General features: G+C 45.4%; 1 protein-coding gene across 2 annotated transcripts in view; it reads right to left on the reverse strand.

The window, feature by feature from the left end:
• Positions 1-21,935, reverse strand: part of LOC121286721 (N-acetyllactosaminide beta-1,3-N-acetylglucosaminyltransferase 3-like) — a 45,110-nt gene extending 23,175 nt beyond the window's left edge. For both annotated transcript variants that reach the window (XM_041203739.1, XM_041203740.1), the window contains exon 1: positions 21,693-21,935. The gene's annotated coding sequence lies outside the window, so the exon portion shown is untranslated. The remainder of the gene's footprint in view (positions 1-21,692) is intronic.
• Positions 21,936-25,259: the final 3,324 nt, after the last annotated feature.

Below are 25,259 nucleotides of genomic sequence, written 5' to 3' on the forward strand. Positions count from 1 at the left end.
TTTCATAGTTTGCCATTGTGAGATTTGAACTCTTGATACTCTTTTTTTGAGTAAACCTGTTTCCATCTGTTTCAGATGAAGTTACATTGTTTCATAGTTTGCCATTGTGAGATTTGAACTCTTGATCTTGGGGTTACAAACCCAGTACCATAACCACTTGGCTATTTAGGCCAAGCCTAAAATTATGGCCAGTGACCCTGCAATTTCCATCTGTTTCAGATGAAGTTACATTGTTTCATAGTTTGCCATTGTGAGATTTGAACTCTTGATCTTAGGGTTACAAACGCAGTACCATAACCACTTGGCTATTTAGGCCAAGTGGGACAACTTTGTACCATGGCTTGAGCACTTCAGTTTTCAACAATCCTTTTTTTCAAAAGGATTCATTACAGCAGCTGCATCACATTATGGCTCCCTGCAGTAGTCTCAAAGTTTATACTAATGTGCTCCTGAACATTTGCTCTTGCCATTCTTAATGTTGAACATCTCGTTCTGGTCCTCTCCAGCCCTTTAACAAGCTCTTCAATGAGCTTAACAGCCAGTTAATTAGAGGCAGTTGTCTTCCTGCTTTGAAAACATGATGGGCGCACCATATGAGGTGCCATTTTCAAAGCGTCCCTGCACTCGACCTCATCCTGAGGGGCATTTGAAAATCGGCCCCCCAGATGTTTGTCAACGATACCAAACTTGGAGGTGTGACAAATGATGAGATGATGCTCAATGAGTGCAAAAAGACATAGATCGGCTAGCAGAAAGAGCAGAGAAGTAGCAAATGAAATTTAATACAGAGAAGCGTGAGGTGATGCATTTTGGCAGAAGTGATAGGGAGAGGCAATATAGACTTAATGGCAAAATTCTGAAGAGTGTGCTGGATCAGAGGGACCTATGGGTACATGTACACAGTCTTTGAAGGTGGGAGGACATATTGAGTCAGTTAGCAAAACATGTGGAATCTTGGTCTTCATAAATAGAGGCATTGGGTACAAAAGCAGGGAAGTTATACTGAACCTGTGTAATGCTCTTATTAGGCTCCAATGAGAGTATTGAGTATAGTTAGCTACCACACTTTAGGAAGTTTGTGACGGTCCTGCAGAGGATGCAGAGGCGATTTACCAGAATAGTTTCAGGGATGGGGGATTTTAGCCACAAGGCTAGTTTGGAGAAGCTGGGACTGTTCTTGCTATGATCCAAGCTGAGGTTACGCCTGGACAAGCCTGATCCCAGCTTGATAAATCCTAACTTTTATTGTCTTTGTTTAGATATGTGGAGAGTAGCTGCTGAACAGAGGCGTAGGAGTCAGCTGATGAACTTATAATAAAAGAATAAAACATTTATTCAACAAGAAAAGATGGACTATATTATAATACTCCTTCACCCACAACTATACCTTTACAGAAATATACAGATTTGTAAGGATAACACAAGTTACAAAAGCTATCTTAGGGTCGTAGAGGTGGACAGCACAGAAAAAGGTCTCTCGGCCCATCGAGCCAGTGCTGGTCAAACAAGTACCTAACTATTCTAATCCCATTTACCAGCACTGGGCCCATAGCCCTGTATGCCATGTCATCACAAATGCACATCCAAATACTTCTTAGATGTTAAGAGGGTTTCTGCGTCTACCATTCTTTCAGGCAGTGAGTTCCAGATTCCCACCACGCCCTGGATGAAAATATTCTTCCTTACATCCCCTCTAAACCTCCTGCCGCCACCCCACCCACCCCCCCACCACCCCCCCCCACCCAACCACCACCTTAAATCTATGCCCCCCCCCGGTCATTAATCCCTCCACCAAGGGGAAAAGTTCCTTCCTGTCTACTCTATCTATGCCCCTCATCATTTTATACACCTCAATCATGTCCGCCCTCAATCTCCTCTGCTTCAAGGAATATAACCCCAGTCTATCTAATCTCTTCTCATAACTAAAACTCTCCAGCCCAGGCAACATCCTGGGAAATTTCCTCTGAACTCCCTCTAGTGCAATCACATTCTTCCTATAATGTGGATTCCAGAACTGCACACAATTATCTAGCTGTGGCCTAATCAACATTTTTAAGGTCTAATAAAGGCAGGAATTATACAGTAAATGGCAGAACCCTTAAGTGCATCGACGGGCAGAGGGATCTGGGTGTACAGGTCCACAGGTCACTGAAAGTGGCAACGCAGGTGGATAAGGTAGTCAGGAAGGCATTTGGCATACTTGCCTTCATTGGCAGGGGTATTGAGTATAAAAGCTGGGAAGTCATGCTGCAGCTGTATAGAACCTTGGTTAGGCTACACTTGGAATATTGCGTGCAATTCTGGTCACCACATTACCAGAAGGATATGGATGTGTTGGAGAGGGTGCAGAGGAGGTTTACCAGGATGCTGCCTGGTCTGGAGTTTATTAGCTTTGAGGAGAGGTTGGAGAAACTCGGATTGTTCTCATTAGCACAATAGAGATTGAGGGGCGACTTGATAGAAGTTTACAAAATTAAGAGTGGCATGGACAGAGTAGATAGTCAGAAGCTTTTTCCCAGGGTGGACGAATCAATTACTAGGGGACATAGATTTAAATTGAGAGGAGAAAACTATAGAGGAGATGTGCGGGGCAAGTTTTTTACGCAGAGGGTAGTGAGTGTCTGGAATTCGCTGCCAGAGGAGGTGGTGGAAGCAGGTACGATAGTGGTGTTTAAGAGGCAGCTTGACAAATACATGAATAGGATGGGAATAGAGGGATGCGGACCCCGGAAGTGCAAAATGTTTTAGTTGACGGGCAATATGATCGGTGCAGGCTTGGAGGGCCGAAGGGCCTGTTCCTGTGTTGTACTTTTCTTTGTTCTTTGTTCTCATTATACAATTCCAGTATAATCCCCCTGCTCTTATATTCTACGCCTCGGTTAATAAAGGCAAGTATCCCATATGCCTTCTTAACCACCTTATCTATCTGTCCCGCTATCTTATGGGACCGGTGGACATGCACACCAAGGTCCCTCTGATCCTTGGTACTTCCCAGAGTCCTACCATTCATCGTGTATTCCCGTGCCTCGTTTGTCCTGCCCAAGTGAATCGCCTCACACTTACCTGGCTTAAATTCCATTTGCCACTTTGACACTTGTCTTGTCACCTTCAGTGACTTACTTACATATACACCCAGTTCCCTCTGCTCCAGCGCTCCTTTCAGAGTTTTACCCTTTATTCTATGTTGTCCCTCCATGTTCTTCCAACCAAAATGAATCACTTCACATTTCTCTACATTGAACTTCATCTGCTACCTATCCGGACATTCCACCAACTTGCCTATGTCTCTTTGATGGGCTGTGATCCATGTTAGTATAGTTTTAGCAAGACTCCCCTATTTTTATTCTCCGTTCCCTTTGAAATAAAGGCCAACATTCCATTTGCCTTACCTAATAGCTGCTGAACTTGCGTGCTAGCTTTTTGTGATTCATGCACGAGGACCCCCAAATCTCTCTGTGCTGCAGCTTTCTTCAGTCTTTCTCCATTTAAATAATATTCAGCTCCTCTATTCTTCCTGCCAAAGTACATAACCTCACACTTTCCCACATTATATTCCATCTGCCACGTTTTTGCCCACTCATTTAACCTGTCTATATCCCTCTGGAGACTCTTTGTGTCATCCTCACCACTTGCCTTCCCACCTATTTTTGTGTCAACCGCAAACTTGGCAATAGATTCACTTCCCTCATCCAAGTCATTACTATATATATTGTAAATAACTGTGGCCCCAGCGCTGATCCTTGTGGCACTCCACTAGGTACAGGTTGCCATCCTGAAAATGCCACCCTGTATCTCAATTCTCTGTCTTCTATTAGTTAGCCAGCCCTCTATCCATGCTAATATACCAACCCCAGCACCGTGGGCTCTTATCTTATTAAGTAACTTTATGTGTGCTACCTTTTCAAAAGCCTTTTGGAATTCCAAATATATTACATCTACTGGTTCCCCTTTATCTATCCTGCATGTTACCTCCTCAAAGAATTATAATAAATTTGTTAGGCATGATTTCCCCTTCATGAAGCCATGCTGACTCTGCTTGATTAGATTATGCATTTCTAAATGCATAAGATTACATCCTTAATAATAGACTCCAACAATTTCCCAATGACAGATGTTAAGCCAGCTGGCCTATAGTTACCTGTTTTTGTCTCCCTCCCTTTTTGAATAAGGGTATTACATTGGCAGTTTTCCAATCCTCTGGGATTTTTCCAGAATCTAAGGATTCTTGGAAGAAGACTACCAGTGCATCCACCATCTCTGCAGCTATTTCCTTTAATATCCTAGGATGCAACCCATCAGGTCTAGGTGACTTTTCAGCCTTTAGCCCCATTAGTTTCCCCAGTACTTTTTCTCTAGCGATAGTTATTGTATTTTCCTCTCCCATTTTTCTCCATGATTATTTAATATTTTTGGTATGCTATTAGTGTCTTCTACTATGAAGACTGATGCAACGTATTTATTCAACTCCTCTGCCATTTCCTGGTTCCCCATTATTATTTCTCCAGCCTCATTCTCTAAAGGGCCTATATGGACTTTGGCCTCTCTCTTCCTTTTTATATATTTAAAGAAGCTCTTTATATTAATTGATAGTTTGCCCTCAAAGTTTATTTTCTTACCTCCACCCATATGGATTCCACATCCTCCGATCCTAGATCATTTCTTGCTATCGTACTTATTCCATTTCGTACTACCCCAACACCCTTTCCTTCCTGCCTGTCCTTTCAAAGAGTCACATACCCCTGAATATTTAGCTCCCAGCTTTGATCTCCTTGTAACCATGTCTCCATATTGGTTATAAAAATCATATCCATTAATCTCTATTTGTGCCATTAATTCATTTATTTTGTTCCAAATGCTACATGCATTTAAGTGAAGAGCCATTAATTTTGTCTTTTTACCATTTTTCCCTCTTTGCTGCAATTTTTTAATGTATGTACACCCTGTCCCTTCCTGTCACACTCTGGGTATCATTACCTAAATAGCTGCCCTGCAATGTTGCCATATCTTTTTGCTTTGTAAGCCTACTTATCCCCTCTCCAGAACCCTCTCCCCCTCTATTTAGTTTAAAGCCCTCTCTCATCCCACATCCCATGAACGAATTTTTTAAAAAGCCATTGGGCTTGTTGCAGACACAATGGCTTGCGATTTTTCATTGCCATCTGCTTTTCCCACATGGGAAAAGGCTGGGAGAAGGGCGGGAAAAAACGCTTGCCAACAGGCCATAACTGAATGTAGCAGCAGCGTCTGCTGGTGACAGTGGCAGTGCCTGCATGTTTCCTGACCTCATTTATTCACTGTTTTGAGCCTGTCAGGAGTAATGATGAGAGTGAGAGGGCCAGGGGCCTTCAAACCGGTGGCTGTGCCCGACTTCCTGCTCACGGCATAAACCCACTCCCGCGTGATGTCCTGGCCTCGACTCCCGATTGGGCACACAGACCCCGTCACACCGCTAATTGGACGCTCGATGCTCGATTCGGCATGCTGAGATGAAACTTGCTTTCCGTTCTGCCTCCCTCACCTTGCCAAAAACCATAAAATCCAGCCTGAAGATACAGGCACTGCAGATCCTTGGACACTTTTGATCTAGCTTTGCTGAAGCTAGACTAAGTAGCCAAGGTGACACATACTTTTGATTTCTTGAAGAAATGTCTGTCTTGTTGTAATGTTATCATTGGTACTTTCAACTTACATATTCTGCAATTATGAAAAATTGTTTTGTTATCTAATTATTTGCTTTAGTAAAGAGTATTAACCATAGATTTAAATGTTTCCTCGTCCTTGAGCTTCTACTAGAGTTAAAAAGTATTCTATGATACCACCTGCAAGTTCCCCCCACCTGCAAGTTCCACACACAATCCTGCTTCGCAAGTTCTGTCGAAGGGTCATGAGGACTCGAAACGTCAACTCTTTTCTTCTCCACCGATGCTGCCAGACCTGCTGAGTTTTTCCAGGTAATTCTGTTTTTGTTTTTGTTTTGGAACTATATCGCCGTTCCTTCACTGTCGCTGGGTCAAAATCCTGGAACTCCCTCCCTAACAGCGCTAGTGGATGTACCTACACCACAGGAGGCAGCTCACCACCACCTTCTCAAAGGCAATTAGGGATGGGCAATAAATACCGGCCTGGCCAATGATGCTCACATTCCATTAAAAGATATCCCATATAAGAGCAATAGGGATATATGTTCATATCCTATCATACCCCACATAAGGGCAAGAGCAACCTATGACAATATCCTATACAAAACCCAACAGCCACTTTAAAATTAGGGGCAGTAACTGCAAAGAAACTAGTTATCTGAGAACAAAAACTGCTCACTACGTACTCTCTGAAAGATAAAAGTGAAACAAAAGTGAGACTTGCTCCAACACAGAATGTACTTGTTGTCCCAGTTTGTTTTTGTAAAAGCTACACAAATTTTCTTTTAAAAAAAAGCAAAGAAGTGCGGGTGCTGGAAATCCAAAACAAAAGCAAAAGTACTTAGAAAAACTCAGCAGGTCTGGCAGCATCGGTGAAGAGGAGCACAGTTGACATTTCGAGTCCTCGTGACCCTTTGTCCATTGTCTCTCTGTTTTTGATAAACTAGGCCCCAAAACCAAAATCATTCTTATTCTCTCTCTTTTGCTGTTTTAAAACAATGCATTCACAAGGCATAAGCAAGAATTCTAAATATAAAAATTAGAACTAAAAACCACTTAAGTCAGCACTGAAAACCAAACAGCAATTTTTTTTTTAAATCACCCAATGTAATGTTCATTTGTACCTCCTTGAGTTTAAACCTTTATCCTCCAGAATTCTCCAAACCCAGGCTTTAACTCGTAGAGATGGCTCAATGTTTTTTTTCCTTATACCTCACGTTTCATGTTAGTTTTGATCATAGTGTTTTTATTGAAGCTGGCAAATGGGTCTTCACTTTTTACAACCTATTTTCTCTTCAGAGGTGTGAATTAAACTGCCTTCCTAAGCAATAAGGAATGACACACGTGTTTAAATACAATAGACGATTCATTAACACAAAGTTGCTTAATTGCAAAAACCTGGCTCTAGAAATAGGGATTCACAGCTTTAGTGCCTTCATCAAAAAAGACTGCCGTTTACTTTTCCTGGGAGAATTACCGATGAGACAGGCCATTCAGCCCATCTTAATTCATCCAACTGGAGGGACCCCAACATTTCTCCCATTCTTTTTTACATGATTCCAGGGTTTTGTCTCCACTCCTTTATCTCATGTTAATTCTTGCCAAGGTGAATTTTCTGACATCAGGCCTGCAAGTCAAACCTGCATCCTGCTTCTTACTCAATGATCAAAGCTGATGTGAGCTAACATGTTTTTAACTTGCTCCCCTGTTTGTTTAAGAGCTTTATACCTCTTTGTAAATTCACCTTCCTCAAAGTCACCTCACTTCCAGGCTAATGAGCCCAATCTTCCTCCAATTTTTCTGCCGAATCAAGGCACCAGATCAGGTTGAAGGAACAAAAACAGAATTACCTGGAAAAACTCAGCAGGTCTGGCAGCATCGGCGGAGAAGAAGAGTTGACGTTTCGAGTCCTAATAACCCTTCGACAGAACTTGAGTTCAAGTCCAAGAAAGAGTTGAAATATAAGCTGGTTTAAGGTGTGTGGGTGGGGGGAGAGAGAGAGAGAGAGAGAGAAGATCCTTGCTACTCTGTCTCCAGAGCTTGGATATTTCCTTTTATGTTCCTTGGTGACTAGAACCAGTAATACTATCAAGGAGTGTACCATTCTACTGTTTACACTGTGATTTGTCACTCTGGTAGCTGTGTTAATCATTGATTGGCTTTGGTTTGAAATATTTATCAAATAATATGGCCGCTTACATTGTAAATTCTTTTCAGCTTCACCCTATAGCTCTGTAAATGCCAGAAAGTTTCCTTGACTGAAGCAGCTCTAACATTTTATTTCCCTCGGTTTTGTTCAGTCCTCACGGACCATGTCCAACTAATTCACTTTGTGATTTGGTATTGAAATTCTACCACTCTGCACTGGATTTCAGATTCCAAGGCACTTATAAACAACAACTTGCATTTATATGGCACCTTTAACATCATAAAAATGCCCCACGGTGTATCAAACAGGAACACAATCATACAGGAGCAGTTGTATGTTGTGTGTTCAGTAGGGTAGATAGTGGTGTAATGGTAATGTCACTAAACTAATAATCCATGACGCCTAAGCTAATGCCTGGGACTATGACATGTGGTGGCATTTAAATTCAATTAATAAATCGGGAATATAAAGTTGGTTCAGTAATGGTGACCATGACAACTATCATTGTTGTATAAACCCATCTGGTTCACTAATGCCCTTTAGGGAAGGAAAACTGCTGTCCTTACCTGGTCTGGCCAAACGTAACTCCAGACCCACAGCAACATGGTTGACTCTTAACTGCCCTCTGAAATGTCTAACCAAGCCACTCAGTTCAAAGGCAACTGTATTCGGCAAGTTTCACTTTCACTCAGAAGATGAAACGTGGGACTAAGACAGAAGGAGAAAGGTGAGAATTGGACAAGAAAGTAGTTCGTTCCCTCAGCCTTATGACTTCATACAGCCAAAAGATTCTTAAGGAGAACCCCAATCCCTACTCCCCCTTGAACATCAATGGTTGTGGGTTGGAGGATTGGGGTTTGTCGCACTCGGCTCCAGTGTCCTTGGATTTGGGTTTCCATTTCTGACTGATTTCCAATGACCCTCCTAATGCCGTGTGTGTGTTTGTAAGCATGTGTGTGTGTGTGTGTGTGTGTGTGTGTGAAAGAATGCTTGAGAGACAATGGGCAAGCATCGGGGTGCATATGAGAAACAGTTTGTGTGTGTGTGTGTGTGTGTGTGTGTGTGTGTGTGTGTGCGTGTGTGGGCAGAATTTTGCCCTCGCTGGGTGGGCTCAGCGGGGGTGAGCGGGAGCAGCCACCACCTGTGATCAGGCCCCGACCATGATCTCAGGCCAATTAAGGCCCGCCCAACGTGAACACCAGCTGCAGAATGTTCGAGAAGGGATGGGCGGGGGTCTGTCGGCCATCGGGTCCAATTGTAACCCCACACCCAGCCCCCCACTGTTTTTCAAATGAGTGTCTCACTGCCATCCTGGAGGAGGTGGCTGCTAGAAGGGACACCTTCGTCCCCAGAGATGGGAGGAGGAGGCTACCGCACCTCACAAGGAGGGCATGGGAGAAGGTGGCAGCCAGGGTGAGCAGCCGCGACATGGTGTGGCACACCTGGGTGCAGTGCCGCAAGAGGTTTAATGACTTGCTATGATCAGGAAGGGTGAGTACCGTGTTGGCATGGGCCAGTGTGTTGAAGTGTTTTCAGTTGGCTGTCCCGCTGTGGAGCTCAGGGCTGTTAGAGTCTGAGCGCCAACAGTCAATGACACCAGAGCTGGCCATGAGGCTGCTTTGACTGAGTGACTTGCTACTCAAGGGCCATGACTGGGATGTGCCCTGCAAGGTGCTCCTCAGGCAGGGTTGGCCAGGCTGCAATGGTGCTGCAGGTAGAGAGTGGACTAATCAAAGCTCTTCTGTCGTTTCAGGAGAAGACATTCCATAACAATACTGAGAGGTCACAGACTGGTGGAGGGCCCCCACACCAACTCATCCACTCCCGGTACAACAGGAGCTCTTGGCGCTCGAGAAGCGCCATGCACCTCGGTCAACCAGCCACGGAGAGGCTGGGGTGTCAGACGAAGGTAAGAGTGCAGTGCACAGAGTTGGGAGTTTCGGATGGTACAAACATTCTTGTGCAGTCTCATCATTGATGGGAGCCTCCAGACTGGATTCCTTATTGATCATTGAAAGATGATGGCACCATGATGCAGATCTCCATTGCCTCACTAGGGTGCCTGGCAAGCACAGTGACAATATGATGACTTAAACTAATGACATGTCCTTCTTCACCCTTAGATCTGCCACCAAGGAACCAATGTCAGGACCTCCAGGAGCTACCCCTGACACCGGAGGACCATCATGCTCTAGAAGCACCTGCATCAAACCCACTCTCTGAACCAGGCACCAACGCAGATACCAGCACCTCAGTGGGCATTAGATTGGCTGTTAGTCTCCCAGTACACATTGGTGAGGGCGCTTCACGCTTGAGGTGCAGGCAGTGGCAGAGAGTGCTCAGGACAATGCTCAGTCGAAGGCTGATGATGAGCCTCTGGAGTCATCCATTAGGCGGCAGATGCTGGATGTCAAGTGGGGGTGTGCGGGAGGATCTAGCAGAGATCCTTGAGGGTAAGTGTGCCATGATCCCTGTTGTGGCAGAGTCCATGCGGAGTATGAGCACTGTGTTGACCCTCATAGATCAAGACATCCCTGGTGCCCTGCCTCCCTGGAGGTTACTAAGGTTTGGCTCCACACCCTCAACATTCTCCTCATCATGCTCCTCTTCTGACTCACAATTGGATTCATCTTCTGTGGCCTGTGGAGCTGCATCAAGATCCTCTTCCTCCAGTGGGTCCCCCCTTGCCAGTGCCAGATTGTGGAGAGTGCAATATGTAACCACTATCAGTGGTACCTGCTCCAGGGGGTATTGAAGTGCTCCCCCTGAACGATGCAGGCATTGGAAGCGCACCTTCAGAAGATCAATGGTCCTCTCTACCATTGCCTTTGTGGAGGCAAGGCTCCTGTTATACCACTGCTCTACCTCTGTTCTTGGGAGAGACATCATAAGCCACCTTTTCAAGGGATAGCCCTTGTCACCCAGCAGCCATCCATCAAGCCGGGCCAGAGCACCGAAGATCCTCGACACCTGGGAGTGTCTCAGGATGTATGCGTCATGGGAGCTGCCAGGGTACCTTGTACAGACTTGCTGAATCTGCATCCTGTGATCACACACTATCTGCATGTACATGGAATGGAATCCCTTCCTGTTGACAAAGGCATCTGGCTGACCCTCTGGTGCCTTGATGGCCACCTGGACCCGGGGGAACCCAGCAATTGCTGCAAAGTCTCTGGCTCGCTCAGCCTGGCTGGCCTCGTCCGTACAGAAATGAAAGTCAATACCTGCCTGAACAGAGCTAGAGGCAACTGTGGACAGCTGATTGGGGGACTCCTCACAGATCCCCCACTGAGCCCTGAAGAGTGCCAGAGGCATAGAAGTTGAGGGCCACTGTGACCTTCAGAGCCACTGGCCTGGGGTGTCCACCCATATAGCCAGAGCTGATCTCAGGCCCGATCATCTGACAAATGAAGGTCACTGTCTCCCTTGAGGGGCGGAGCCTCCTTTGGCATTGTACCTCAAACATATTGAGGTAGCTGCATCATCGCCTGTATATCCTGGCAGCAGGATAGTGGCATCTTCTGCGGCCCCTTCTGCCTTGGACTTCCTGCTGGCCCTGCGCCCCCTGAGCCTGCGTCTCTCCTCTCACAGGTCCCTCCCTTGGAAGCTGCATTGGGATACCTGGCCTCCTCTCCCTTCTGCCCCTCTCTTCCTCCTCAGAGGAGGTGCCTCCAGCAGAGACAAGAATCCCCATTACCCGGGTAAGGGAAGGTTGTCTGACACCTGGATGGGTCCACACAGTCCGAATCCTCGGAGCCTTGGAGACACCAATGAGTCCTGAAATGACGTGTGGAAATACTAAGAATGAAGCCCCAAACAGAGATTAGGCTGTTAAGTAACAATAAGCCACCAGCAGCAAGTTATCTCCGAAACTCCTCACCACTCACATTGACAATGCTGCTGACCCTTTATATCCTGCCCATGGATGCGTTTTGCAAATTATGGGCTGCCCGCCTGCCCGTTTTGCCCATGCGACAAGCAAAAAAATTCGCACTATCAGCGTTACATCGGCATCAGTTGGGCTCTAAAGGGCCTTAACTGGCCTCTTAATTAATGGCAGGCTCCCGCGCGTGTCCACTGACCAAATAACCGTTGAGTGCATGATGATGTCAGGACGCTCGCCCGATGTCATCACGCACCATTTTACATTGGTTCAGGTCGGGCGCCCGCTTGACAAGCGGAAAATTCTGCCCTGTGTGTGTGTGTGTGTGTGTGTGTGTGTGAGCGAGCGCGTGCGTGTGTGTGAGCGTGTGTATACACATACGTGTGTGGGTGTGTGTGTGTATCTGTGCATGTGTCTGTTAGAGAGACTGTGCATCTCAGTGTTTGTGTATCTCGGTGTTGGTGTTTGTGTGTACATGTACACATTTCCATGCGCACTGTGTCTTGTGTCAACGCAATATGGCCAGGCAAGATGGCCACCGATACCAGCCTGCGCATGTGCACTGGTCCACGCCTGCGCAGAGCTCAAGCATTTATTTCCATTGATTTTAAGTAGGCCAAAATCAGTGGACAGCAGGCATCGGCACCGCTGTTCCTGGCATTGCAGCGAGCTGGTCCTGATACCGATTGACCACCCTTGCCCTCTGCTACATCCCCCAGCAGCGCGACCCCAATCGCTAGTTCCACCCTGGAGTCATCGCCCAGAAAGCAATATTCGGAATCTGCACTGTGCCGCAGCTGAGCAGAGAGCTAGCCTCTGGGCACCGACACCAGCATCTGCAGCTCACAGAGACCTTCCACCCGCCCTTTGAAGTGAACGGATTTGACATTCCGCCCTGGAGTTGGGGCCTGGTGACCGGATGGTGCCCGGGGCCAGCTCTTCAAGGGGGCTTCTCAAACCTTTGCCCTGCTCAGTTACCCAATATACTGCGCCAATGCTTCAACTCACTTTAATGATTTCTGTCTCGCAATTTATAAGCACTGTGAACACAGAGGGACAGAAACACAAAGCACAGAGAGATCCAGGGAGAAAGATGGAACTGAGAGGGAGAGAGAAAGAGACCGAGAGGGAGATGGAAATCGAGAGAGAAGGGCAGGCAGGTGCAGAAATAGAGAGTGGGTGATGAGAGAGAGAGAGAGAGAGAGAGAGAGAGACAATGCTGGTGTGATGCAAATATAATGAATGAGCCACACACACAAGAAGAGAGAGAGAGACATGTGCAGAGACGGAAAGATGCCGACAGACTGAGGTACGAAGGAAGATGGAGAGAGAGATAAATATTGGAAAGATAGTGTGAATTAATGATGTTGCAGAACCAAATATGATTTTGCAAAGTACTGACAGCCACTTTATTTTGATGCATGTTACATAGTTCTTGCAAATACATGAGCTGGGTTCATGTCACACATTACCGCCTAGGAAGATGGTGGTCATGAACCTGGGCCTAAGAGAAGGACTATGCAAATCTGATACAGAAGGGAGTCAGAGTGTCCATTGGGGGACATCAGAGGGTAGAGTGCAGGAGCAGGATGAAAAGTCACTGCAGAGGATTGCCAGGCTTTGACTGGATACATAACAATGGACTGAAGTGAAGCCAGTCCCACACAGGAAGATAAGTGAGGCAAGGTGTTGGAGGAAGATAGTGCATTCAACCGTGTCAAAGATGCAGACTGGTCTCTATCTTGCACAGACACATGTACTATCTTTTTCTCTCACTCTTATTGCCACTCACACGTTCTCTCCTTCAGACTCTTACCCATCTCTCTAGTGTCAAACTGTGGCTCAGCTGATAGCACACTTACCCTTGAACTACCAGATTCAAAGATTTAGAAATTCAGAACTCTGGAGTGCCAAGGGACTTGGGAGTCCTAGTCCAGGATTCTCTTAAGGTTAACTTGCAGGTTGAGTCGGTAGTTAGGAAGGCAAATGCAATGTTGGCATTTATTTTGAGAGGACTAGAATATAAAAGCAGGGATGTGCTGCTGAGGCTTTATAAGGCTCTGGTCAGACCACATTTAGAATATTGTGAGCAATTTTGGGCCCCGTATCTCAGGAAGGATGAGCTGGCCCTGGAGAGGGTCCAGAGGAGGTTCACGAGAATGATCCCAGGAATGAAAGGCTTAACATATGAGGAACGTTTGAGGACTCTGGGTCTATACTCCATGGAGTTTAGAAGGATGAGGGGGGATCTGATTGAAACTTACAGAATACTGAAAGGCCTGGATAGAGTGGACATGGGGAAGATGTTTCCATTAGTAGGTGAGACTAGGACCCAAGGGCACAGCCTCAGAGTAAAGGGAAGACCTTTTAGAACAGAGATGAGGAGAAACTTCTTTAGCCAGAGAGTGGTGAATCTATGGAATTCATTGCCACAGAAGGCTGTGGAGGCCAGGTCATTGAGTGTATTTAAGACCGAGATAGATAGGTTCTTGATTGGTAAGGGGATCAAAGGTTACGGGGAGAAGGCAGGAGAATGGGGTTGAGAAACTTATCAGCTATGATTGAATGGCGGAGCAGACTCGATGGGCCGAATGGCTTAATTTCTGCTCCTATGTCTTATGGTCTTATGATTCAAACCCCACTTCAAGCACAAAATTCACGGCTGGCACAAAGGGAGTGTTAGTTGCACATTCCTTTCCCAGATGAAATGTTTAAGCCAAGGCCCTACTCGGATGGACATAAAAGGTGCTATGATATTATTTGAAAGAAATAATGTGGATAACAGTATTTCAAAGAAAGAGCAGGCGAGTTCTCCCTGGCGTCCTGACTAATATTCTAGCATCACGAGAAAGAAACAGATTATCAGTCATTATCACATTGCTGTTTATGGCAGTTTCAGTGTAAATTAGCCACCACAAAGCACACTGAGACAGCTGGTGACAGTGAAAAGCCCTGTATAAATGTAACGTTTTGTTTTCTTTCCGTAAAAGTTAACCAGCTGCATCCTGAATCAATGCCTATTTACTTACTGAGGCGTTTCTTGTGCACATTCCCTACCTACACAGTGTGTGTCAGAGGCGATTTGATATAAACCATTTGACTTCCCTCTTCTGTTCTGAGCATGGTTACAGAGTTTATAATTCCATCAAATGATTAATTCAGCTGAAACGTAGAAACTTAAAAGCTTAGATTGTAAACTTACTTGACCTTTACCTCAAAATAGAGGCCAGATGGAGGAAGTGACTCTATATAAGAGATTCGCAGAAACAGAACAGGTGGAAAAATTATATTTAAAAATAAAATGAGAAATCAGAAAACAGAGATGAAAATGCGTAACAGGGGAGCAAAGTAATGTTGTAGTTTCGGTCAAGAAAGTATTGGATTTTTGTAGCACCTTTCACAACCAAAGCATTTTACGTGAAAGACATTTGAAGTAGAATCTTGGAATCATAAAATGGCTACAGCAGTCTATTATTGTAATGCAGGAAATCTGGCAGCCAAATTGGACACAGTAAGCTCCCACAAATACTAATTAATGACAGATAATCTGTTTTAGTGATGTTGGTTGAGGGGTAACTGCCGGACATTGGGGAGAACGCCCAGCTGCCCTTCTTCGAACCTGGGGATCGTTTATGCCCTCCTGAGAGGGCAGACAGGGCCTTGCTTCAACGTCCAATCTGAAAGACGGAAGGTTTGTTTGAGGTTAATGTCTCTGAATAAAACCCGAAAGTGTTTTGCAACTTCCTCTTCGCCTTCACATCCTTTGCTCTTGGGGAACTGGTAAAATGCCGGTGAACTGCAAGGGGACAGCTTCCTGATGCAGTGCTGTCACCGGGGCTGTTCTCCAGTGGCAGTGACTCAGCTGTTCACCAAACGGAAGGCGGAATGTCAATTTGAATGGTTAATGGCCCATGGCCCAATCAAGGGTGATTTTTTTTTCCCCGGCCAGATGTCATTTTTCCAGAGGCAGATTGGCCAAAACACCCTCCCGCTCCACCCACTGTTTGGGGAGGCTGTCAGCTGCACAGAGATGGCATCTCAGTGCCTTCCTAGGCAGGGGTCTTTGGAGCCTGAGGCTCCAGAGCACAAGGAGAGAGCCGCTAGAGCAAATGACACCCCTGCGGCCTCAATGCCGCTACTGGAGGAGCTCCCCATCCATTCTGCAGGTCCTATCTCTTGGCCCATGTGAAAATTTATTTGATGTTCATTCTTCCAAGGGCGCCTCAAGATGGAGGCTCCCTCACGCTCTCCTCACTACCCCAGCAGTGGCCATCTCTCTCAGTGGCACTGCTGACCCTCGGATTGAGCTGGCAGCGGGGGAGGCCCACCCATCATCGTTAATTGGTCGGCACCTCCGCCTGTCTGGTCTTAATTGCCGTCTCCTGGCAATCTGGCAGGGCAAGACCCACCTCTCTTCTGTGCTTATCGGCCACCTGTAAACCACCCCAATGGTGTGACTTCCCAGGGCCAAATCTCAACCTTGTTACCACTCAACAACCGTGAATCGCTTCCCAAACCCCTTCCATCTTGCCACTTCGCTCCCCCTTTCAGAAAGCTACCCATTCCACCATGCCTCCCGTCTCCTCACCATGTCTTCCTCCCAAACACCTGCGCACCATGTGCCTCTGAGATGATAAAAAAAAGGGGCTGAGCAGGAGCTGGCAGGCATTCCCTTTGCCTCATGGCACAATGTTAAGGAACTGAAAGCTTCTGAAAAATGTTTTTTTAAAAATTGTCGTTGAGAAAGCAGAAGCCCCTTTGAAATTGCACATGGCTGAAAGCCAGAAAAGATTAAAAGCTGAACAATAACAGGAGTATAGTTGTCAATGTGGATGACCAGCATGCGACACAGGTCAAGAGAAATTATAAATACTGCCCTTGCCAGCAATGCCCACATCCCATGAAAGAATAAAGGAAAATAAATCATTATCCAGGCATGTGATTTAGAAGCTAAGCTCTTAGGAGGAATAGTTTGGAAGAATGGAAAGCTTGGAGAGATACAAGTGTCATGCTCACCATCTGTCCAGGCTGTGTGTGACTGGTATCCTATGTACCCTGCTGTAGTTACTGCTTGTACTTTTAATAAGTTTGTCCTTTCATCCAGGTGACACAATTTGCTGCAAGAGTTAAGGTGACTCAGCTCTGTACGGTTACTGATTCCATCATCGGACAACCAAGCCATCAACGAGTCTACTGCTGGGTGACCATCTCCAATTAATTAATCTTCTTTAAGTGAATTCTTTTTATTCATTATGGGATGTGAGCAACACTGGCAAAGCCAGCATTTACTGTCCATCCCTAATTGCGCTTGATAAGGCTGCCTTCTGGAACTGTTGCATGTTGTGTAGCTTTGTTAGAAACATAGAAAATAAGAGCAGGAGTAGGCCATTCAGCCCTTCAAGTCTGTTCCACCATTCAATATGATCATGACTGATCCTCTATCTCAATGACATACTCCCGCTCTCTCCACATACTTCTTGACACCTTTAGTGTCTAGAAATCTATCTATTTCCTTCTTAAATATATTCAGTGACTTGGCCTCCAAAGCCCTCTGTGGTAGAGAATTCCACAAGTTCACCACCCTCTGAATGAAGATAGGTTGGTCATGCAGTTGAAATGTCAGAGACCAGGTTTTCAAACCAGGTCTTCTCCCAGCTCAGTCAGGATAGACCCACAAGAGGAGGACAGAAGAAGCGCTTCAGGAATGTGCTGAAAGCCAACATGAAGTGTGACATTGACATCAACCCCTGGGAGACCAACTCCTTGGTCCAAACCAGATGGTAGCAGAGTCTGTGAGAAGGATCCCAGCATTTTGAGACCCAACAGCGACAAAATGAAGAAGAAAAACGGATGCGGTGAAAAGATCTGAACTGATAATACACAATCAGACATCCCACATGACAACAAATGCTCAGATAAAGTCTGCAGATCCTGATGGCTTATTGGCCATCTTCAGACTCATGAGAAACAATCATCCTCACGAGCAAGGGATAGCCAATAACAAGTACATACATGCACAGTGCTGTTAGGGAGGGAGTTCCTGGATTGTGACTCAGAAATATGAATTAAAAATGCTTCAAAGCAAGGTCAAGAGAATCACAAGTTGAGCCAAAGTAGCGGAGGTGGAGGGATGGGGATGGTGAGTGACCAAACTCTTGAGCAAAGAGACAGGCTTTAAGGAGGATCTTAAAGGACACAAGGGAGTCAAAGAGATGGTGAAGCTTGAAGAAGGAAACCCAGTATGCAGGGACTTGATCACTAAAGGCCCGGCCACTAATAGAAAGTAGGTCTGCTAACCCTCCAGGATTGCCCTGCAGTGTCAAGGAATTGAAAATTAATCTCCAGGACACTCCTACAGGAACTCTGGGAGAAAAATTGTCATTGGGCTGAATTTTTCCCTCAAGGGGCCCAGAAACAGGAACCAGGACTATTTCTGGGTCCTGAACCAGCTCCCAGCAGGGAAGTTCATTGGAATTTTGACAGAGGCAAGGAAACAGGTTCTCTGAACAATTAGGGGTGATAGGCAGGCTCATGAAGATGGAGGGCCAATCAGAGGCCTTCCAAATTAAGAGGCACACTGGCTACAGTAAAGTGCACAAAAAGGTGTCACTTTTTTCAAAATTGAAATAAAATACACAGAAATCAGCCAGGCCACTACTGTGTGAGGTAGGGGCAGCAGATAGGCCCTCCACAGGGCTGTACTTGCATTTAGGCAGGCAGGGAGGGAGCGACTGTGGGCCTATTTGGAATGCTGTCAGTCTTACTGCTGGGAGCCCATCTCCAAGCAGTTAAACTACTCCCTGTTGTGTCAGAAAACTAGAGGCCAAATGGAAGATTCCTAGTTAACAAGGCTCTTAATAACCCTAATTGCCTGTCCATCTTTTGCTGGGCCTCGAACTCATGTTGGTGAAAATGGCCAATGCAGTGAATGGGGTCAGGAAGCAAGCCTCGTAATTTGTGGGTCCAGACTGGCCTTGTTCCCCAGCCTCAATAAATCTGAAAATTCCATCCATAGGGTCAATAAAAATAACTCGCTTTAAGAAAACCTTTGAACATTTGTTTATTGGCCGGAAAATTGTTGGACATAGGGGGAAAATGGCCTTTTGACTGATGGTTAATCAGGTAATGAAGTGTCTATTCACTTTCACCTCTCCCTGTGCCCTTCGACACATTGTCAACTGCAGACTCTGGCGAATATCCAGAAAGCATCGGGCAATTAAAATCCCAAAAGACCAGCTATCATTATCAGCGGTTTCCATTCTGTTAATGTAAAGCTTACCTGAATTTTGGACAGGAAGTGGGTTTAACTGGCTCTGCTCAGCCTGGGCCACAAGCCGTTTCTGATTGGCTCTGATTCTCTTTCAACAAAATTCTCTTCAGTGGCAGGAAGCTGGAGGAAGTGAAACCCCCGGTTGCTACACTGAGACAAGTTGGAAATTGCCTCCAAAACAATGGGCAGGATTTCAGGACCCACTGGGGTCAAGAACACAAGAACTAGGAGCAGGAGTAGAGGATATGGCCCCTCGAGCCTGCTTCACCATTCAGTACAGTCATGGCTGATCTTAGGGCTTCAATTCCATTTTCCTGTTGCTCCCCATATCCCTGAAGAGACCAAATATTTGTCTATCTCAGCCTTAAATATATTCATTGATGGAGCATCCACAACCCTATTGGGCAGAGAATTCCAAAGATTCAAACCCTTTGAGTGAAGTAATTTCTCCTCATCTCAGTGCTAAATGATCGGCCCCTTATCCTGAGACTGTCTCCGTGTTTTAGATTCCCCGACCAGTGGAAACTATCCCTGTGCCTACTCTGTCAAGCCCCTCCAGAACCTTTTCTGTTTCAATGAAATCACCTCTCATCCCTCTAAACGTCAAAGAATATTGACCCAATTTACTCAGCCTATCATCATAGGACAACATCCTCGTTCCAGAGACCAATTTGGTGAACCTTTACTGTATCGCCTCCAGCGCAAGTATGGAGAATGGAGGTGGACAGTGCCAGAAAATAACGGCAGCAGCCAGAGTGCCAGTTTCTCAACCACATCCTTGGTGCCAGCCATTTTTTTTGTCATGGTGGGTTTGGGTCCAACAGGATTACCTGCTGCCCACACATAGTAGGCAGACATTTAGGCTCATTGAGAGCCTAAATGGCCACTTACAGGAGGCCTACTGGGATTTTTCAGTGAGCTTGCCAGTTTGCCACAAGCAGCAGCAGGTTGGCTTTGATGCTTGGAAGTGGGCACCCAGTGAAGGTTGGGGATTTAGTGCTGCAAGCAGGCCTGAAGGCCCCCCGCAATCCCCCCCCACCAAGCCCGCCTGGGTGTGAGAGCAGCCATGGGCCACCCTATAGATATTTATCCCCCCAGTCAACACTATTAAAACATATAACCTGGTCGTTGTCACGTTGCAATTTGTGGGAGCTTGCTATGTGCAAATTGGATGCCACGTTTGCTACATTGCAACAGTGTCTACACTTCAAAAATTACTTCGTGGGTTGTAAAGCACTTTGGGACATCCTGCGTTCATGAAGGCAGCTATGTAAATGGCAAGTCTCACTAAACCACCGTTCGTAAAGTGGAGCTCCATCCAAAACTCTGCTGCCTGTATCTGAACTCGCACCAAGTCCCATCCACCCATTAGCCCTGTGCTCTGACCTACATGGGCTACTTGGCTAGCAATGTCTCAATTTTTAAATTCTCTTCCTTTTGTTCAAATCCCTCCATTGTCTAATTCCTCCCTATCTCTGTAACCTCCTCCTGCCCTACAACATTCCAAGATATCTGCGCTTCCTCAATTCTGTGCATCCCCGATTTTAATCGTTCTCCTATTGGAGGTCGTGTCTTCAGCTGTCAGGGCCCCAAGCTCTGGACTGCCCATGCACATCTCTGCCTCAATCTCTTCCTTTCTTTTCCTCCTTTAAGACTCTCCTTAAAACCTACCTCTTTGACCAAGCTTTCAGCCACCTGTCCTAACACTTCTACATGGCTCAGTGTCAGATTTTGTTTGATAATGCTCCTGTGAAGCACCGAGGCTGTTTCACTATGTTACAGGCCCCATATGAATGCAAGTTGCTCTGTGGTGTTGAATTCTTTTGTTTCTTTTCCTTCCCTTTGATTGTTATTCATGCCACAATTGGGAGAGAGCCAGTGAACTGTTTATAGTGTAGGATATCAAAGCTCAATGTCACCTCTTCTCACCTCTGTGTGTATCACAAACACACACACACACACACACTGACACTCACACGCACATTCACACATAGACACACATACACTCGCTTGCACACACGCACTGACATACTCACGCACTCACCCTCTCTTGCACGCACTCACACAGTCACACATGCTCATATGCACTCACACACATACAGACACAGAGACACACACACAGACAGAGACAGACACACACACTTACACTCACACGTGTTCACACACAGACATACTTACACGCACTTGCACGCACACACACACTGACGTACTCACGCATTCACGCTCGCACACACGCAGTCTTGCACTCTCACACACACTCATATGCACACACACACACACACTCACACGCATTCACACAGACACACACACATACATCATTTGCACACACACACTGATGTACTCTCACTCACACGCACACACTCGCATGCACACACAGTCACACACTCACGATCACACAATCACACAATCTCTCACACACAATCTCTCACACACACACAATCTCATACACACACACAATCTCACACGCGCACACAATCTCACACACACACTCACACAATCTCTTACTCTTGTGCAAACGCACACACACACGCACACGCTAGCACACTCATCCCAGACGTGGAGCCGCTCCCGCAAAACAACGGCGTGGGCAGCAGCATTTAGAGTTTGCTATTCCACTCACCCTGCGAAACTCTGCAAAGAGCAGGGCATCAAACCTGATCTGAGGGGCTTTCCACTGAACAACGGTTGTTTCTGACTGTGTTTCCTTGAGATTTACTGTGCTTGCCGCTTCAGTAGACTGAAAACTCTTACCTTTGGGTCACAGGCATTGCATGTTCAACAGATCCAATTCCAAATGGTATTTCCAATGCTCACAAACAGAAGAAATTGCAACTCTAGTCACCAGCAAGCAACTCGACCCATACACAGTAATGTAACATAACACGAGATGCAGGAAACCAGCTGGATCACATCATGTCCTCTCTACACACAGCCATACAAAATTCACCAACTTTGCCCTGAAACATCAGTTCAAGGAAGCTGAGCTTTGTGGGTTGTGACTATGCTAATCAACACCATTCTGCTGCGTGACTGGTTAAAAGTCTGATCGCTAGAGTTAACTAAAACCCTTTTTACTTTCCTTATTAAGCCAAAACATATCTTGGTTGACAGATGGGAAGCAAGGAGGGCATACATAAGCAAACTCTTCGAAACAGGCTGCGAGAAAGATGAGTGGTAGAGAGAGAAAGTATTTTTTGCTGAGGTTTGAATAGTTTTATTGCTCCAAGACAGTGGGGCTTATTGGATACTCTTCAAAAGAGCTAGCACAGGCCTGGACACAACAGACCAAATGGTTTCTTTTTGTGCTGTTACATTCTATGGTTCTAATTTTAACATTTGTTTCTGTCTCTGAGAGATGTAAGAAGACAGGAAACCCATTAATTCCTGTGCTCAAAACTGCATTTAAAAAGCACCTTAGGTCCAATAAACATGGTTGCTGAGGAAACCTAAGAACTGGTAGCTTGAGGAATTTCATTTTAGGTTGGAAATATGGATTAAAATGTTCTATATAATATCAGAGATCCATGATAAACACTATTTATAACAAAGACTAAAAGCTGCATCCAAGGAGGAATTTGCTTTGACGTCTGTCTGTCCTCCTGGCATCTATAGCTAGGGCAGGATCTTCCAGTCGGCGAGCGGGGGTGGGGCCTGCTCGCCGACACGTAAAAAGACGCGGGGTGTCATAGGGTGGATCTCCCGACGTCACAACCATGTCATTTCCATTTTCAGGTCGGCGGGAGCACGGCCGAGTCAGATGCACATCCGTTGACCTGTCAACGGCCTATTAAGCCATTAGAAAACCAATTCTCATTAATGGTCCTGCCCGGCCAACCTTAGGGTTGGTGGGTAGGCCAGGAGCCCAGGCAAGCTTGTGGAAAAACATGAAACCTCATCCAGGGGCGGGATGAGGTTTCATGAGGGTATTTAAATTTTAATGAAAGATTTACATAAAAGTTATGGACATGTCCCAACTCATGTGACAGTATTACATGAGAAGACATGGCAAGGAATTTTTTTAATTCCTTTATTAAAAGTTGAAAACCTGAGCCGATCTCCCTGAGGCAGCACTTAGCCTCAGGGAGATCTGTGCACTATTTTGCACACTTGCGTGAAAGGGAGCACTCCTGGCTGAGGGAATTCCAGCCCCCCACCCCCGCACAGGGAGCACATAGCGCTTCCTGGAGGACATCAAGCTGGGCGGGCCTTAAGTGGCCTGCCCATGTAAAATGGCAGCATGCCATCAATTGGGGGCACCGATTAGGAACCTGCCCGCTCGTGCTCTTTACCCCACCGCCCCCCCCCCCCCCCCCACCAACCTGATGGGGGGAAATTTTGCCCATATTGATCAGATCATTCCTCACCTTTGGTCACAGTCTCCCCTGAGTCACACGCCATCCCAATTTGGACATGTATGGGCTATCCCATCCCTTCATCAACACTGGATCAAAAGCATGGAGCACCCTCCCTATCAGCCCTGTGGGAGCATCTTCAGCACAAGCGACAGCAACTGCCTAAGGTTTCACCACATTCTCCAGGGTGCTTAGGGCATTGGCAATAAAAACCCATCTTACCAGCGATTCCCACAATCCAGAGAATCGTTGACAAAAATCAATGCTGTGACCTGCTTTGGGGTCTCGGAATGTAAGAGGACAGCTCCACAAATGGGTTCTGGATCTGTACAGACCAACATCACAGTCAGTCAGCATGTCAAATCCATGAGTCAGCCCTTACCTGGCATTTGGAGAAATTTTGGGCTGTCAGTTTTATCAGAGGCTGAGCAGATGTCTTTAGAAGCTATTTTGTGACTCTTCCTGTGAAGCAGGATGCAGATCCAACAGAGCACTAAGTTTTTAATCAGTTGGAATGGTTTAAAAATACATGTTTAATAGAACTTATATTCTGACACAGCCAATGGTAAATGCTGAGCTGTTCAAATTCCAAAGGCAAACTTGAAACAACTGTCATAACCAATTCTGCAATTTGTATGTTACAACATGCAGGCTTTGAATTCAGTAGTAATAAGACCAAGACTAAATTAAGCATTTATTAATGCAAGAAAGATTGTAAGCACATGCATATGTCTACAAAATTATCACTATAATAATGTCATGAAGATATATTAATGTCTATAATGCTATTGGAAATTATTTTAAAATTGGAATTGTAGTAGACTCTGTCTATGTGTGTGTCTGTATGTGACTTAATTAGATTAAAGCCAGCTAGTCTGGGTGCTTTGATGTAGAGTAGTTTTGAGGTGTTAATTAGATAAACATAAGAAGTAGAAGGTAAAGTGTAAATTTGCATTTGTTAATTAAAGCATTCAAGAGTGGGAGTAAAATCTTGCACCTAGCTGGATGACGCCAAGCAATGTGTTCATATTACTAATAAAATTGGTGGAATGAAATGATTATTGTTAGGAGAGGTAAAATTTAAAAACCTAGTAATAGAATGGAAAATTTACATTCAAAGGGGGAAGCTTGGTATAAACAGAAAAGAGATTGTGTGTATAAGTCAGGAACATTTGGGATCTGACCAGCCTATAAGCCTACAACTGTGTCTGCAAAGGAACAAAATTGCAAGGAACCTTATTTTGAATTTGTAAAGTCAAATGTGCTTTGCCTGGTATTTGTTGGCTTAGATTTACCTGGGAGTGATTAATTTAGGGATTTGTTTAAAAGTTATTATTGTAGACAGGTGTATGTGTTTAATTCATTGTTAAATTAATAAATGTTTAATTTATTTTAAATAAAAAACCTTTTGAGTCTCGGTGGTTTTAATCCTGAATTCAAAGCTGCATCTCAAACATAACAATTGGAAATATAGGTTATGACAGTTGTTCAACTTTCCCTCTGGGATTTAAACAACTCAGCCTTTACTAATTGCTGTATCATAACAACTGGGGGCTCTTCCGGGATAATATTTGTAATTCCTTGAATGGTTTGGAATTGGTGAATCTTAAGGTTACAAGTACGAGAAGCACTTTGAATTCAGGAGTTGGTGAGGTTTTTTACAAGTGCTGAGACTGCAAGATGGCTTTGGCAATTGCTAAGACTTGTCTGGGAGTAGAAGATGTAATTCTGATTGGGATTCAAAATGTATCCAAGGGTAAGTTAACAGGGTTGGCAGATAAATTACAATTGGGGTTACCTATGGGGGCTAGGAAATCAGATGTAATTAAAAGTATGGCACAACATCTACAGTTGGAAGTGCTACTTGACACTAGTGAGTCACAGCTGGAGGTAATGAGACTTTAGTTGCAAATGAAGACACTTGAACTTGAACAAGCAAAGGAACTGAAGAAACTTGAATTAGAAG

This window comes from Carcharodon carcharias, chromosome 14 (genome assembly GCF_017639515.1).
Source record: "Carcharodon carcharias isolate sCarCar2 chromosome 14, sCarCar2.pri, whole genome shotgun sequence".
Taxonomy (NCBI): Eukaryota; Metazoa; Chordata; class Chondrichthyes; order Lamniformes; family Lamnidae; genus Carcharodon; species Carcharodon carcharias.